This window comes from Vidua chalybeata, chromosome 5 (assembly GCF_026979565.1).
Source record: "Vidua chalybeata isolate OUT-0048 chromosome 5, bVidCha1 merged haplotype, whole genome shotgun sequence".
NCBI classification, from domain to species: Eukaryota; Metazoa; Chordata; class Aves; order Passeriformes; family Viduidae; genus Vidua; species Vidua chalybeata.
In genome coordinates, this window is record NC_071534.1 from 45,926,078 (window position 1) to 45,941,600 (window position 15,523).

Genomic DNA, 15,523 nt, shown 5'->3' on the forward strand with positions numbered 1-15,523 from the left:
CCTGGCAAACTTAAAATTGAGGAATTTAATTCATTCCAAATAAGGATACACAGTTGCTATGTTGTCAATAAATTCTAAGGGAATCTGAGTGGAGCTGTGTATTTTCCCAGAGTTATTTTTAGCTATCATCAAAAAAGGCCATTACTTAGACTGTCAGGCTAGTAAAGGCAACAAAACATGGAGGAGGAGAGCATGGAAACATCACCCTCCCTAACGTGAGCCCTGCGCTGTGTAATGAAATAGTCTGGCACATCATGGGGCCAGGCTTTTGTGGTTGTTTTCCTCTAGTCTATCCATAGTCCATGCAGAGAGATGCTGAGCAGTCTGTGAGTTGCCTGGTGATCATGGACAAAGTGAAGCACCTCTTTAAGTTCTTTTCTTATCAATGTCCCTACATTGTGCAAAGGTGTGGGGTACAAACATCTGACATTTGCAGAGGCTGGGATACTGGCAAGAACAGCTGGCTTGTTGCTGGGGCAGTGAGTTCACATAAAAGATGCCATAGTGCCAGTGGGTAGGAGAGGGAGGACAGGGAACAGCAGCTGTTCTGCTTCAGCAAAATTTTACAATTCATTAGATGAATGCAAAAAGAAAGCATTTTATCTTTGCTCTCAAGGGGGCAAAAGTCAATTCTTCCAACACTGCTGAGCAGCTCTAAGATGTGGCATACCTAAACTAATGAAGTCAAGAAAACTGTTGCATTTTTTAAAAACCACATTATCTACACTTAGTTGGTGATACTTTGTATCACTTCATAATTAGAGACCTATAAAATCTCCATTAAATTCACACCAGTAAACATTTCTTTGAACTGAGGGAAATAAAGCTTTTTGATGTATGGTATTCTCAGCATTTATCACAAATATTAGAAAGATATTCAGTAAATTAGATTACAAAAGAGTAGTAATTCCACAAGAATCAAAGTAAGAGGGTGTTAAATTGCCTCAGACCAATAAAGGCAAAATGATGGCAGAATCAATTAAAAATATATTAAACAAATGTATTTAAGGTATTTAGGGCAGCAACCCACCTTCATTTTAGTGTATATTGCCTTGGGCTTTATAAGCTTGCTAGTTTTACATCAGATATAGTGAGATATAAAGAGAGAAACTACAGTCATTGACCTATGGATACCAATATAGGCTAGAAAATAAAACCAGCAAAAAACAAAAAACCCATAAAGTATATTATACACTTTTTGGAGGGGATAGAATTTTTCTTTAGAATCTCTTTACACCTTTTGTCTAACCACAAAACATTGACTTTAAGAAAGTCTTCTCTAAATAAGAAGCACCAAAATGCCTGTTTCCTAAAGCAATGAATATTTAAAATGTTCCTGGAAGGTCCTGATCAATGACAGGGATCATTTGCAAGTGTCACATCTTTCCCAGTCTCTTCTGCATTACAGACTATGGAACCTTATCTTTTAATTGCTCTGTGCTGAAAAAAGGCCTTATGACAAGCACAATGATCCATTCAGAGGGCGCTAGCTATAAAACAGTAAGAACAAAGAGGACTGGAGGACTTAGGAAACCTGAATTGGTTTTTTTCTCCTTTTTTTTTTTTTTTTTTTTTTTTTTTTTTTTTTTTTTTTTTTTTTTTTTTTGTGATTGGGGCACAGAAAACCTTTGGTTTTGCATTTTTCTTGTACAGACAGAGACAGATGTTTTAATTTCCTGGAGGATGTTAAGTCCATTAACTCATCTTCATTGTACCACAGTCACAAGCTACAGAATTTAAAAATTCTGGCACATCTTTCCCTGATATGCTCTCTCCCTTAAAATATTCAAGACATACAAGTTGGAACATTAAGAGTTAGTGCAAAGGGAATACCTGGAATCAAAAGGCTCCTCACATACATTTTCATGGTATCAACAACAGATGGCAACATCTAGTTTCCAAATTCTCATTTATATGAAATTTGAGGAGTTATTTTACTCTTTTTTTAAGCAAAATAACATGACATTTAAAAATCAAAGCAAAAATCACAGATAAAGATATTATTTGCAAATGTATGAAGATACATAATTATTTACAGAAGCACATATGCATTCAATCAGTAAAGGTCCCGTGACTTTATCCAGTAACAGTATATCTGTAAAATCATGATATTGAACACTGAATGCACAACCTTCACAAGGACGTATTTACAAACAATTTAGTTACGTTGTTTTTATTAAATGTGTGGAGGGAAAAAACAGTCAGTTAAACAACTGGTATATTTCACAAGCTGGAAAAGAGGACGTATTTGAGAGAGACACAAGTATAAATGCAAATATTAGAATTTAAAACAGAAAATTCCAACATGAAAATAAAATAAGAAAGACTTAAGCTAGAGTCAACATAAGACTTTCCAGTTTTCTTGAGAGGGAATATGACAATCTCCAAGGACATAGCTCACTGCACCCTTCTTTCTACCCCTTCTCTTACAAAAATATAAAGAAACTCCTACCCAAAAAGTCCTAATATATTCCAGTAGTTAATCCTTATCAAAGATAAGGTTATAGCTGAAGTCAGTGTGTGTTATGCCATAGAGGTTTTCAGCAAGCTACGTAAAGAGCTGTGGCTGATGCAGTGGCATGACAGCCACAGGCTCAGCTGCCAGCTACATCTCTCCAGTTCAGGAATGGACACACTGGGAGTCAGTCACAGAACACTGATGTCTTCAGGGTAATGTGTGCCCAAACATTGCTGTACCACTGAGCTGGCTATTACACAGGGCAACAAAAGTTTCATTTCTAGCACAAGACAACCATTTAGCTCTTCCATCTAAACATCAAGGAGTGCAATTGCAAGACAGAATGGGGTATACACTCTATTGCAGATAACAATCCAAGGTACTATGATATGTACTGAAGAAAATGGTTTCCTTGCCACTTAATGTATACACATTGAACCACTGAATTGCAGGGTATATCCTGCTTCTTACTGATAGAAGAAGGAAGTAAGCCCTTTTTTAGTGTAAAAATATTTTTCCTTCTTGTTCGAAAAGTGAATATTTTTTAATTAAAGTAAAATAAATTAAAAGTATAAAGTAAAATAAAGTAAAAGTGTAAATTTGAAAAATTGCCCTCAAATACTTCAAAAGAAGTAGTAGATTTTGATTTGGTTTAATAACTTCAAAAGAATATGTATAAAACATGCTATAATTTAAAAACAACTCTGCAATAAAATATATATATTCATTGCATATATATAATTCAGTTTCCCAGGTGCAAGTATTGCAACAAAATGTTTTATCACTGATTGCTGCTCTAATAATATACCAAATGCCAGCTTGGAAATTAAATATTCACAAGAATACAATTAAATTTAAACTCTCACTCCCAAAATAAATCATAAAAAAACACCCCTGTGATAAATAAAAGAAAACAGTATTCCTGCTGCCTTTGTCCAGTTCTTTTTTTTTCCCCATATGGTATCCTATTTGTCATATGGAGGTTGCAAAAATACCCTTTAAGAGAATAAATTAGAAATGAAGCATAAACAATAAAGCCTGCTCAGCAGTCATGTTTTCCAGTGCTCTGTAGGGTAGCTGCAGGAATTTTCCATGCTGTGAGTGTTAATGAGACCCTTCATGGGCAGCATTAATGCATAAAAGCAATCACCTATAATTCACCTTTTCAAATCTATACTTCTTGAATTCAGCAACTAGAAGCAAAAGAGATAGAATAATGCAAATACTATCCCCATTTACTGATATACAACCATTAGCCAGAAAGGGGTTGACAACAGAAAACTGATGACCAGACATAAATGCTTCAATAATCATGACCACGGTCCAGAAGCACTTTTCAAGACTACAAAACTGTCCCTAAACATATGGTTTTCCTGATAGAAGAAAACATACTTACAGGAATTATTTATTAGTTAAAACTGGCTGGATTCAAGATACTTAGGCACTTAGAACAGAATGGGTATCTGACCAAAGTCTGTAATGAAAGCAATCTGGCATGAAAGAAACACACAAATTTTATACAGTTTATTTCCAAGTTGACACTTATATTTTATAACATTTATTTAAATCAAATTGTGGAAAAATTCAAATTTTCAACATGGATACCAGTAAAGTTCTAGTTAACAGTTGCCAGCATGAGGCAATTGTCACTAACCAATATCTCACACAAGTTTCCAAGCCAGGCACTGGACTTCAGACAAGGACAGCTTCACCAAATGGTGAAGATCTTCAAGCTTTTGGTACAAAGTCTCTCATCTCTATTTCATTTCTGAATGGCCAACGCATGGGCAAAGAAATGAGAGGGATCTGTGAGCCTTTAGTATTTGATAAACTTTGAAAGTGAAAGAATAGTTCATTCTGCCAAATGCACTATTTTCTAAATTTAGTGACAGAAACACAAAGCAATAGTATACCTGATAGCTATCTTGCACTCTGATCCCAGTTCAAAGTGATTTCTCTGTTCCAGGTACTGGGAAGTTTCTATGCAATTTAAATAAATACCCAGAAATGAGATTAATTTCTTCAAAAAAGATCCAATTCTTCTACAAAATGAACATTGATTTTTGGCAGAAGCTTGCTGTGGGTCATCCGTTCACAGCTGCATTTCTTCTTCTGATGAAGCAAACTAACTCTTGGGTTTCCCATTACCATCACATGTTCAGGCAGGTCATCCCTTATCAATGATTTTTTTTTTTTTTTTTTTTTAACAGTGCTATCCATTGTCAGGTAAAAATATTTTTTGAATAGTACTACCTCCTGGATGAGGCCAAGATCTGCATTTCGGCTGCAGATCTAAACTGAACATAGCAAATATCAAAGATAAGCCTCAAAGCCAGCTTTGCTGGTGGTTAGTTATGGCCCTTCCCTACTCTTTTTCTGGTTTTGATGCCCATCAGGCCCATTACTGAGAAATTTCAGCATGCTAAGTTATCAAAGGCACTTTTATTTTGGTGGCCAGGTTAGCTTCCTGATGCCTTAGTGTGCTGCAAGAGCTCATTCAGCATCTAATGTGAACTGAAGCATTTGAAAGGGAGTAGCAAGTGAATAGGATAATGTTGCATCCTGGACTTTGGGTTTAGATCAGGGTTCTGTGTTAGCAGATTCTGCATACCCCCATTTTCCCCTGTGTATCCCCTGGGTTTTCCCCCCTGCGGTAGTCGGTTCCAGGGTTGCCTTACCATGTGGGCCTGGCTCCCATCCCCTCTGTCTCTTCCTGTGGGTCCTTCCCCGCCCTTACCCCTCCCCTGCAGCCGGGGCCGCCCCGGGCCCCCGGCACCGCCCCTGCCGTGACCCTATTGGCTCCCCCGGGCCCCGGCACCGCCCCTGCCGTGACCCTATTGGCTCCCCCGGGCCCCGGCACCGCCCCTGCCGTGCCCCTATTGGCTCCCCCGGGCCCCGGGACCGCCCCAGGCCCCGGTGCCGTCCCTTACTGCGTCCCTATTGGCTTCCCCAGACCACGTGACACCCCCCGCTCCACCCCCCCCCATAAAAGCCCCACAAGGCCGGGGCCAGGCAGCCATATTCCCCCACATAGAAGCTGGGAACACGCCAATAAAATGCTCTCAGCTCCTGCTGCGGGGAATTTGATCCTTTCTTCACCCCCTTTATCGAGGTCCCTCGCGCGCAGCAGTAGAAATGGCCGACCCACCTTCCCGGAGCACGCGGCACCCGGGAACAGTGGCGGGACTGGGATCGGAGGAGCCGCGGTGCCCCGCCGGACATAGCAGCTGCTCTGGAGCCCGGAGAGACAGCAGAACGCCGCAGGGTAAAGGAAGGCAGTGGCCAGCAGTCATAGGGTTTTGACTACTACGACACTTATTTACACAATGAAATCCACTTCCTGAGCACATTTCATTTTCATAGAAGTGAAAAACCACTTGCTTTACATGATATATTTTCATCCTTAAATAAAATTCCTTCATAAAGACTTATGCAAACACATAACGTAAAAAGAAGAAATGCACCTCATTAATAGCTCTTCCTAAAACCAAAACATGGTGGTGGAAAAATTTGAGAATGGCAATTTATATGAGATGAATGATTTATAAATGTGACTTGCTAGAAGAGAGTGGGACTGGGAGGGAGCATCATCGATTTCCATCTAAGACTAGAATTCATTTTGCTTCCAGTTTTATAGTGGAAAATCACTAGGAAGGAATCACATACTGACATTTGGTAGTTTCAGTGAGCAGTTCATATAACTGAAAGATTATTTCCTCTCATGTTAATTCTATCAAATAACTTATGAAAAAAGTAAATTCTACCAATGTTCATGTACCCAAACAGCAGTAGCTGAACTGCAGTTTTCAAAGCCAGAAGGCTTTATACACTATCCTAGTGGCATGTTACAACACTGCATCAATTAGTATTGTAATCTATATCATTTACTACATCTTCCTCACTTACATTTTTTTATATATCTCTCTCTCCTTCTCTCTACTTTTAATGAAAAAGTGAAATACTGCTAGTTCCTGCCAGACAGGAAATTAGCCCAACACTAAGGACAAGGAAAATTGCACTAACACTTACTAAAAAGAACATAGCTATTTTCTGAGTTTTGCTTATTGCTTTTCTACTGTGCTGCATAGACATTTGACTAAACCAATAAATAAAATTTAAAAACAACCTCATCCAGAGGACAGAAAACACAAATACCCAGCAAAGTCAAGGGAAAAAAGTCTCACAATGTTTAAATTTAGACATGTCTGCTACAAACTTACACTTCAAAACAACTTTGAACTAGTGTCAACATCAGTAGTAGAACTGTTATTACCATGAGAAGCTCATTGCCTCAGAATGTTTTATAGACCAAAAGTCTTAAGAGGTAGTAAAGTGGTGTTATGGTTTGACACTGGTGCAATGCCAGTGCCCCCATGAAAATGCACCTTCTCTAAATAAATTAATTGCATCTCTGTGAGATGCAATCAGGAACAGTGTTGCATCCCGGAGTTTGGGTTTAGATGAGGGTTTTTAATTTATGTTAAAATAAGTCAAGTTCTGTAATCCCGCGTTTCCCCCGCGTTGTTCCCCCCCGCGGTTTCTGGCCCCATGTTGCCTGTTGCCGGACCTTACCCCTGTGCCGCTCCTGTAACCACCCTGCTGTCCGGCCCCGGGAAACCCCGCTCTGGCTTGCTGTGGCTCGGTGCCTGCCCCTGCGGGGTTCTCTGGTTGGTCGCTGTTGCTGGCGTCACCGCCACGGCAGCCGCCCCTATTGGCCGGCAGGCCGTGGATCCTCTCGCCCCGCCCCTCCATAAAGCCCTATCCCGCCGGCAGTCAGACGCCATTTGCTCCCATGCGAGTGCCGGGAGCGGTCGCGTCTTTCCATCGAACTGCGCCGCGTGACCAATAAACCGTTCCTGCCAAGCACGGAGTAAATGGACAAATTCCTTCCTCTTTGCCGGGTCCCTAGCGCACGGCAACAGAAGCTGGCCAGCCCACGCGCCCGAGACACAGAGCCGTGTCCGGGAACCCGCGGCAGCAAACCCCGGCAGCACGTGGAAGCTACGCCACAGCCGGGCTCCCAAGAGCCGCGTGCAGCCAGGGAGAGCAAAAACCCACGCCGCAGAACAGAGCAGAGCAGGCCTAAGTTTAGAAATAAAGGAGAAAGAACTTTATCAAGCTACTATTATGATAAAGGACACACACAAAATCCAGAATTAAAACCTTCTAAAACATTCCTCTTCCCCCCATCCAAACTCTAACAAACTACAGTGAGATACAACTTGGACTTTCAGTCAAGTCATCACCTTTCAGATAATCAATATTCAGTCCTTCAAGTAAGAGAGGAGTCTCTCATGCACCATAGACCCCCCCCCCCCCCAGGAAACACAATTGTTACTTCTTGTGTTTCCATGTCACACATGGCACCGCCCAGAGAAAATCTGCCAGTGTGACACTCTCCTTTCCATGTCACAGGGCTCTCACCACCGTGCATGGACAGACTGCTCATAGGGCTCCTTTAAGGATGCTTTGCCAAGGACTAAAAGAAACAACAGTTTAGCTTTTCATTTTGGGACCACAGTCCCCCCTATTTCCCTCCTCCCCTGGGGCCGAGGGTCTCAAGAACAGAGATCTTCTTCTTGAAGACAGAGGGCACCACCACACCCTCCTCAACTCTTCTCTGTTCACTCCATTCCTGTGCAGGCAGTCGCTGAAGCAGGTCTCTTGGCTTACCATTGCATCTCCTTAAAAATGCAGTCTCTGTTGCAGGAGAAATTGGTTCGGTCTATAGCTAACAAGAAAAGTCCAGCTAAAAGCCGCTCCATCATCTCCTCCTACATAGAATTTCTTCTTCTAACATCTCAGGTCCCAGACTGTCACTCTTCTCTTTCAAATCAAGGAGAAGTAATATTTTACAAAGCTTTAATTTCTTAGGAAAGGGTTAAAAGTCTTGGACTCCCTGGACGGCTGAAATCTCTGTCCAGAACTCCAACTCCCAAGGCTGGGCACCTTCCCCTTCCCTTTTCTTTCTCCTCTGCTGGCAAATTCCAGGTGCCATCAGGCTCTCTGTCTCTTTTCCTCTGGGGGGAGGGTGGGGAACAAAAGCATCTCCATTTCTCTCTAACCCTCCATCCGCAGGAGGATGGCCCGGTTCCAGTCCCTTCACCCCTGGCCTACCTCTCCAAGGCCATGTGGCTTCCCCCTACCCCGCCCAGCCACAGGCTGTGCAGGGGAGGTCTGCACTGCACTCTGACTGGAACCAAAGAGACAGTTCCCCTGGGAGTTCTTGCTTTTAACCCCCTGTGTTCTCAGAGGCGTGTCCATGCCTTCAGTGGTCACTTCAGGTACCAATATCCAAACCTGACCACTGATTGGTTTGACCCCAACTTCTTGAAAAACTTCACTTCCATGTCAAACCATGACAAGTGGTCACCAGAATTGTTGGAGGGTGGATAATGAATTATTTGGAGGTATTAAAAAAAAAACAATACAAATGTAATTTGTGACTCAATCCCTGAAAGCCTATCTCTTGGAAGTGAGATTCTCCAGGGGAAGAAACACATGATGCTTCTTCCACGTGTTGAAGTTTGGGCAGATTGATGTTAATTTTTTTTTTTTTTCTTAAATACTGTTTATGTCTTTAGTCTGTTAAAAAAGTTCTTTATTTCTTAAAATTCATTTACTTGAAGGGAAAAAAGGTAAACCCCATAAAATGCAACATCTGCAATGCTTTCTGGTTATTTTATGTTGGGCTTTCATTGTTAGTGATATGGTACAAATAAATGGGGCATTCTGCTAGCAGTAGACTTTTTTCCCTTGTAACAGATTCAGTAGATAACGTTCCACATATTGTGACACCAAAAGCACTGGTGCTCTTCATCTATTGTAATATTGTTTCTAAGAATTATACTCAAACATCAAAGGCTGTTGTTCTCAACTCAAATTTTGCAGAGATATAAAGTGCTGTGGTAGATTAATCTCACTATGTCAAGTTATATACATGAATCATTAGTTCATATAATGGACATTTCTAAATATCAGCTTTCGGTGATGTGTGTGCTGATACTCTTTTTCTCCTTCTATTTACCCTGAATTTATTTGAACTCACTTACTGCTAATATGCCAAAATAAATAATTACACTAGAATCAGCAACTTTATGCTAAATTATATATCTATTTAATGTCAATGGAACTATATTTCTTGTGTTCCAAGAAAACATACTGGGATGAATTTCTCAGGATTTTACTCCTGGTATATAATATAAAGTTTATATTTTTTAATTACTTTTCATTTAAATTATGGCTTCTGTGACAGCCATGACCTAATATATTGTGTGTTTTTAATTGTCTACTTTGTCTCTTCAAGTAGAGTGAGTAAGATAAAATTATATGGAGCTAGGAAAATTGCGTGCCATCATAGTGGCCAAGTCAGCATTAAGGGACAGAAGGTCCCAAGGCAGAGCAAAGCATGCCAAGGGAGCAGGGCACAGGCAACCAGGCATCAGAGAAGAAAGAAAATTAATAAGGGTCAGAGATATTGATTCAAAATTTTCTTAATCTCAGAAAGTCAAGGAGTATTGAAACCAACAATGAATGAAGGACCTACTTGCTGTACATGGAAAGAGTAATATTGAAACCTTGTTTATATTGTTTTGCATAAGCTAGCTATGTAGTGTGTTTGGGTTATTTTTTTCTCTATCAATAAAATAATTACCCAGTATATGCTGGATTTATGAGTTTAAAAACATTTTGGTCTTTTTCAGGAGCACCTTATAAAGAGAAGGTCAAGGCAGATTCTCTTCAAAGCTCTTGCCTTCTCAGGGAAGCACAAGAGCTCACTAGATTTCTGCATCAAGCTCCATTTTATTAATATTTCAATATTATATTTTTATACTTTTTGTAGATTTACAGTTACTAGATTTGCACAATTTATGGAAATGTGCTTTATATAGGGATTTAGAAAAATATATAAAGATAATTTTATAGGTCTGTAAAAGTCTTGAGGTAGATGAGAAAACACTTCTTTAATTTATTTGACACCTAATATTTGTGCCAGCTACTTACCATGGAGCATGATTTTCAGTTTATATTAAATTTTCTCTTTGTGCAGAATTTGTCCAGTAGGGATTATGCCTCTATCTGATTGACTGGATCACAGCTGAATGACAAGAAAAGATAACATATATTCATCCAAATTTCTATTATATTCAAATGAAGTATTATAAAAAGTTATTACTATGAGTAAGATTATGATTACTCTTCCCAGACAAGATAGCATTCAGATGGAGAAGACATAATACAAATGCCACTTGGAAGCTAAAGACGTAACACATACCACTGAAAAATACATAGCAAATGACAGCACCTCACAATTACTATAAAGTATACCTGTCTGGTGTTCACTGGATAACTAGAGCAAAGTAGGAGTACAGGTCAACTTCTTAGCTCTAAAGGAAGAGTTTACTCTAGCAATCTTCAAAGTGAATCTACAAGGGCATAATCTGGGAAAATAGGTTAAGAACAGGCAGTATTACTATATTTAGGCACAAAGGAAATCTAAGAATATGCACACATGTGAATCACAACAGAGACCAATGTCAAAAATGAATTAAAGTGAATGAACACACAGATAGAATAAATGGTTTTTGTCAGGTGAAACGACTGAGAACTAGAATGATCAGAAATCTCTAAAAATTACTTCTGTAACAGACTACTCTACTCCATAAGTTAGAAGGACAAATAATATTTTTTTCCATCATTTCTATTAATGGTAGAAAGTGCTAAAAAGGGGAATAATTTACCTATCACACCAAAGTTTTGTGAACTGTGTTTATTGTTCAATATGCACAATATGTTCAAAATGCTCAGAAATGAAAAACAGCTGCCTATGCATTCATAGTTATTAAAATGCTTTTAACAGACTGAAATAACAAAATAGTTTTGAAGGCTCTCTGGTCAGATGACCAGACATTCTAGTTTTGTGGTCAGCCTCATGCATTTATCTGCAGATTTTGGTTCTGGTTTTCTTTTCATCCCTCTTATCCTTGTATTTTCCTAATAGTTCTTTAATTCAGCTGATTTGGTGTCCAGCTCTAACAGAGTAAGAGAGTAACAGAGTAAGTTATCACACAATTACAAAATTTTTCCTGTCTGTCCACTAGTCCCCTAGCCAATCTGTAAGGAAAAAAATCATCCTACCAATTCCACTGCAGTTTAGTTTAAGCAAATAAGGATTGTTCACCTAAACTAGCATCCTGTCTGACAACAGCCAAAAATGTTTATTGAAAAGCATAAGAGGATAGCTGTGTATTCAAACTACCCTAGAAAATTTTTGTAGCTTTGGGCAATTTTCAGTCTGAAGAAACCTAAGCCAAAAGTGACACATCAATAGACAGATAGATAGATAGATAGCATTTGATTAATGAAGTAAAAAAGGAATCAACTCGTATATGATTGCATTGCCTACCTTCACAGATCTAACAGATCTACCTGTCTGAAAATTTTCCTTTAATTTGTTGAACAATGTTCACCTAATTTAGCAGAGAAGTAAGAAATGTCAATGTATTGCATTTCACGGTGTTAAGCTTTTGCAAATATAGGAAAATCAGCAGAAGGGGAGACACTGAAATTAAATACCCTCATGGGAGAAGACTATAGAATAACTAGAATAATTCTGTGTTCCACATGGATTTTGCTGGGGCCAGAGGAGCTATGTCATAGCTCCTCCCCTTTGGTTGGAACTCCCAGCATGGTGGTGGGCATTACATAATGTGTTAGATGGAAATTAGAAGTATTATAGTGGTTACAAAGCAGTGGCAATCAGGGAAAGACAGGGAGTTACTGCTGTGGGAGATGGCAGAGAAAAGAATTTAGAATACTGCCAAGGAAAAGGATAATGTGGGAAAACAGGGAGGAAGCTGAGATGCCTAGAGGGATATATTGTAACTTTGCAAGAAACCTGGCTTCTAGCTCTGTGTGACATCTGAGTGCAAAAACCCCCAAATATCTTCCATTTAGTTCAAAGTTGAAAAGTAGAAGATACCAGTGTTGAAAGAAGAAGGGAAATACAGCAAAATACAATGTAGCAATGGCAAAATGGAGAAGGCAAGTCTATACAGTAAGACAGTTTGAAAGACACATTCCTCTACTATTTGAACAAAAAGTCCACAAATTTAAGTAGATGTAAAAGTGTTTAAAAGGTAGATTCTTCAAATTCAAGTTTTAGCCCTACTTCCTGACAATTTTCAGAATAACAAAAAAAAAACTCAAAAGCCTTAAATACCAGCCAAAATAACTATTTTTCCCATATTCTGTTGTTAAACAGCTTCCTGTCTTCCCCACCATAAAACACAATTGTAGCCATAACTGGCTCTTCTGCCCACTCCTGGAAATTGTGTGGCTCCTACATACTGTCAGACCATTCTTAACATATTTATTGCCAGCTTTCAGTACCATAGAGAACCTGGGAAACCCAAGGTTGAAGTGGAAGCAAAAAATGTTGTTCACTCCAAAAGTCAGAATTTGGATAGAAACTTCTTGATGGGCATTGCCTGTCAAAGATATGAGAGGCTTGCAGCTGAAAAAAAGAGAGCACAGACCCTCTGCTTTGACAATCCGAAAGTTATGCATGTCGCAGTGCTTTTTCTAGAGCATTCATAAAAACAGGTTAAGAAATGGACAATCAATTAATTGAAAAAGCACCTTGCAGGAAAGGATACTCATCCTGTCTCTCCAGACACAAAGAATCAAAGTTTGCTATCATTACCATAGGCAGTCTTGTCCCTTAGATGTGGACAGAATTTCTGACAACAGACAATATTTTCCAGCTCTACTAATGTCTAAATTTTTCCTCATATTATGCTGCACAACTGTAGGTACTATCCGTAGCCCTGTCACTATTGTTGTCGTAGCTTCTTAGCCAACAATTGATTCCACACCTTGTAGCCCAAACTGTTCCATACGATTTTTACATTTTGACCATTGTTTTCAGCCTGCTATTTCATTTCATGCAAACCTGCACTGACCTTTAAATTCATCAAGAGAATAAACAAAGTATTAAGCCATAAGTCACTGCACTGTTCTTTCTAATACATAATTTTGTGAATCACTTCAAACTGTGGGGGTTTTTACCATTAGCAGCATATATCCAAAAGCCAAGAAGGCCAGAATTTTGAGAGTATAATCTGACTCCCCTTAAAGGTGCTTAAGTTTCAGAAAATGATGCTTTCATAGTAAGCATGCCCATAATCCTTCATATCATGAAAGCATTATCTCAAAATTCTCACTTCATAAATAACATTCTGTACCTAATGAGATACTTACTTTGCTTTTAACTACTCATAAGTTGTATTTTGACCTATTCATAGTATTACACCTAGTTTACTAAAGGACTTCAGCAGTAAGAACAAAGCTGTGGGTTCCAATAAGAAGCAACTCAAATTTGGAATATCAGCTAATGAAAATGCTTGCGGATTTTACATGATAACATTAAATATTATCACCAATTTCATTTCAAAACACATCTAATAATCCATATTAAGAAAAGAAATCTGACAGAACATTTTAGTCACATTTTTTGAGGTTCAATAGATACAGATGATAAATTTTAGATATCTTTGCTTCCTCTTTAAGGAACCATGAGTATTTGAGTACTGAAATCATTTAAATATTTTTTTTTTATCACAAAGAGGCTATTTTTCTAGCCAGTACTTCTTAAAACAAAACAGTATTTAACATTTTTCATGGGTTAAAATATTTTTAAACACACAGAGTAAATAATTCAAAAATTTAAACTTGCTATTACATGCATATCAAAGGTGCTTTTCTTACAACTGTCTGTTTGAGCTTATTTACTGTGATTTTAAATGATACAGACAGGAGGAACTGAAATCTCATTATTACCTATGGAATATCTGCTGCATTCTGGAACTCTGTCTTTTATCTGACAGCTCCTACTGCTCATCTTGTACAAACTGGGCTGACAGAAAACCAACTGATCCTAAAGATTAATTTCATGACATCATGTTTTTACAAGTTAAAAGACACAAAAGACAGTTTCTAAGATCTTCTGATAATACAAAATGAATCCTGTACTAATCAATGATAAGAGATTCAACAATTTAACAGATTTTTTGATAAGATTTTTCTTCACCTTTAGCCAAATAAAAAAGCACCTTTACATAATTCAAGCCATTACTTAGTTGGTTTTAAATGATACCTCTCTTTTGTATGCTTTCTCATTGTATTAAAAGAAAAGTAATTTTATTCAAAAACAATACATATATCATAGACAGCTAGATTTCATAGTGAAAAGAAAAGAAATACAATATAGGCTAACTAATAGTACAAACTTCCAGTTTCTGGGTATTTGTTGCACATTCAGAACACAGTTTTCTTTAAATTTGTCTTCCTATATTGCTATTTACAGATAATAAGAGTTTTTAAAAGAAGGTGCTTGTATGTTTTACAAGCCGAAGAATAAGGTCCCATTGAAGAAAAACTGGTGATGCTGTTCTATTCATTGGAAAAATGGACCCTTTCTGCTTTTCATGTTATGTGGTACACAAGCAGATCAAAAAGAATTTTGCGGTTTTCCTTTGGTCATTTTATATACACCAGAATATTTTATAATGTGTAGTTTTCAATGACATTATTTGAATGCCTGAAAGAGAAGACTTCTGCCTACTCAAGCAGTTTTGTTGGGCTGACCTGCCCAAATTGCCAGGGGATCACAGAAGCCACCCTATCGCTCCCCTCCTTAGATGAACAAGGGAGAGAAAATACAATGAAAGGCTCAGGGGCTGAGATAAGGACAGGGAGAGATCACTAACCAAATACAAAACAGTCAAAATAGACTCAACATGGGGAAATTTATTTATTTTGTTACCAATCAAATCAAAGTAGAATAATGGGAAGTAAAACCAATTCTTAAAACACCTTTCTTCTACCTCTCCCATCTTCCTAGACTTTCTCTATCAGCTTCCTGGAATGATATTCTCTATCAACTCCTCTCCAGTGGTGCAGGGGGACCACAAATGGAGGCTGCAGTCAGTTTATCAGACATTGTCTCTGCCACTCCTTCCTCTTCTGGGTGATGACTCCTCACACTCTTCTGCACTAGTGTGT

The 15,523-nt window shown here is 38.6% G+C and overlaps 1 protein-coding gene across 12 annotated transcripts in view; it reads right to left on the minus strand.

Annotated features, from left to right (window-relative positions):
- IMMP2L (inner mitochondrial membrane peptidase subunit 2) overlaps positions 1–15,523 on the minus strand; it is a 419,562-nt gene that overhangs the window by 276,005 nt on the left and 128,034 nt on the right. For 8 of the 12 annotated variants that reach the window (XR_008430811.1, XR_008430805.1, XR_008430808.1 and 5 more), the window contains exons 4-5: positions 10,787–10,899; positions 10,463–10,556 (exon numbers count right to left, since the gene is read on the minus strand). The exons of the other annotated variants lie outside the window; for them this stretch is intronic. The gene's annotated coding sequence lies outside the window, so the exon portion shown is untranslated. The remainder of the gene's footprint in view (positions 1–10,462; positions 10,557–10,786; positions 10,900–15,523) is intronic. 12 annotated transcript variants of the gene reach the window in all.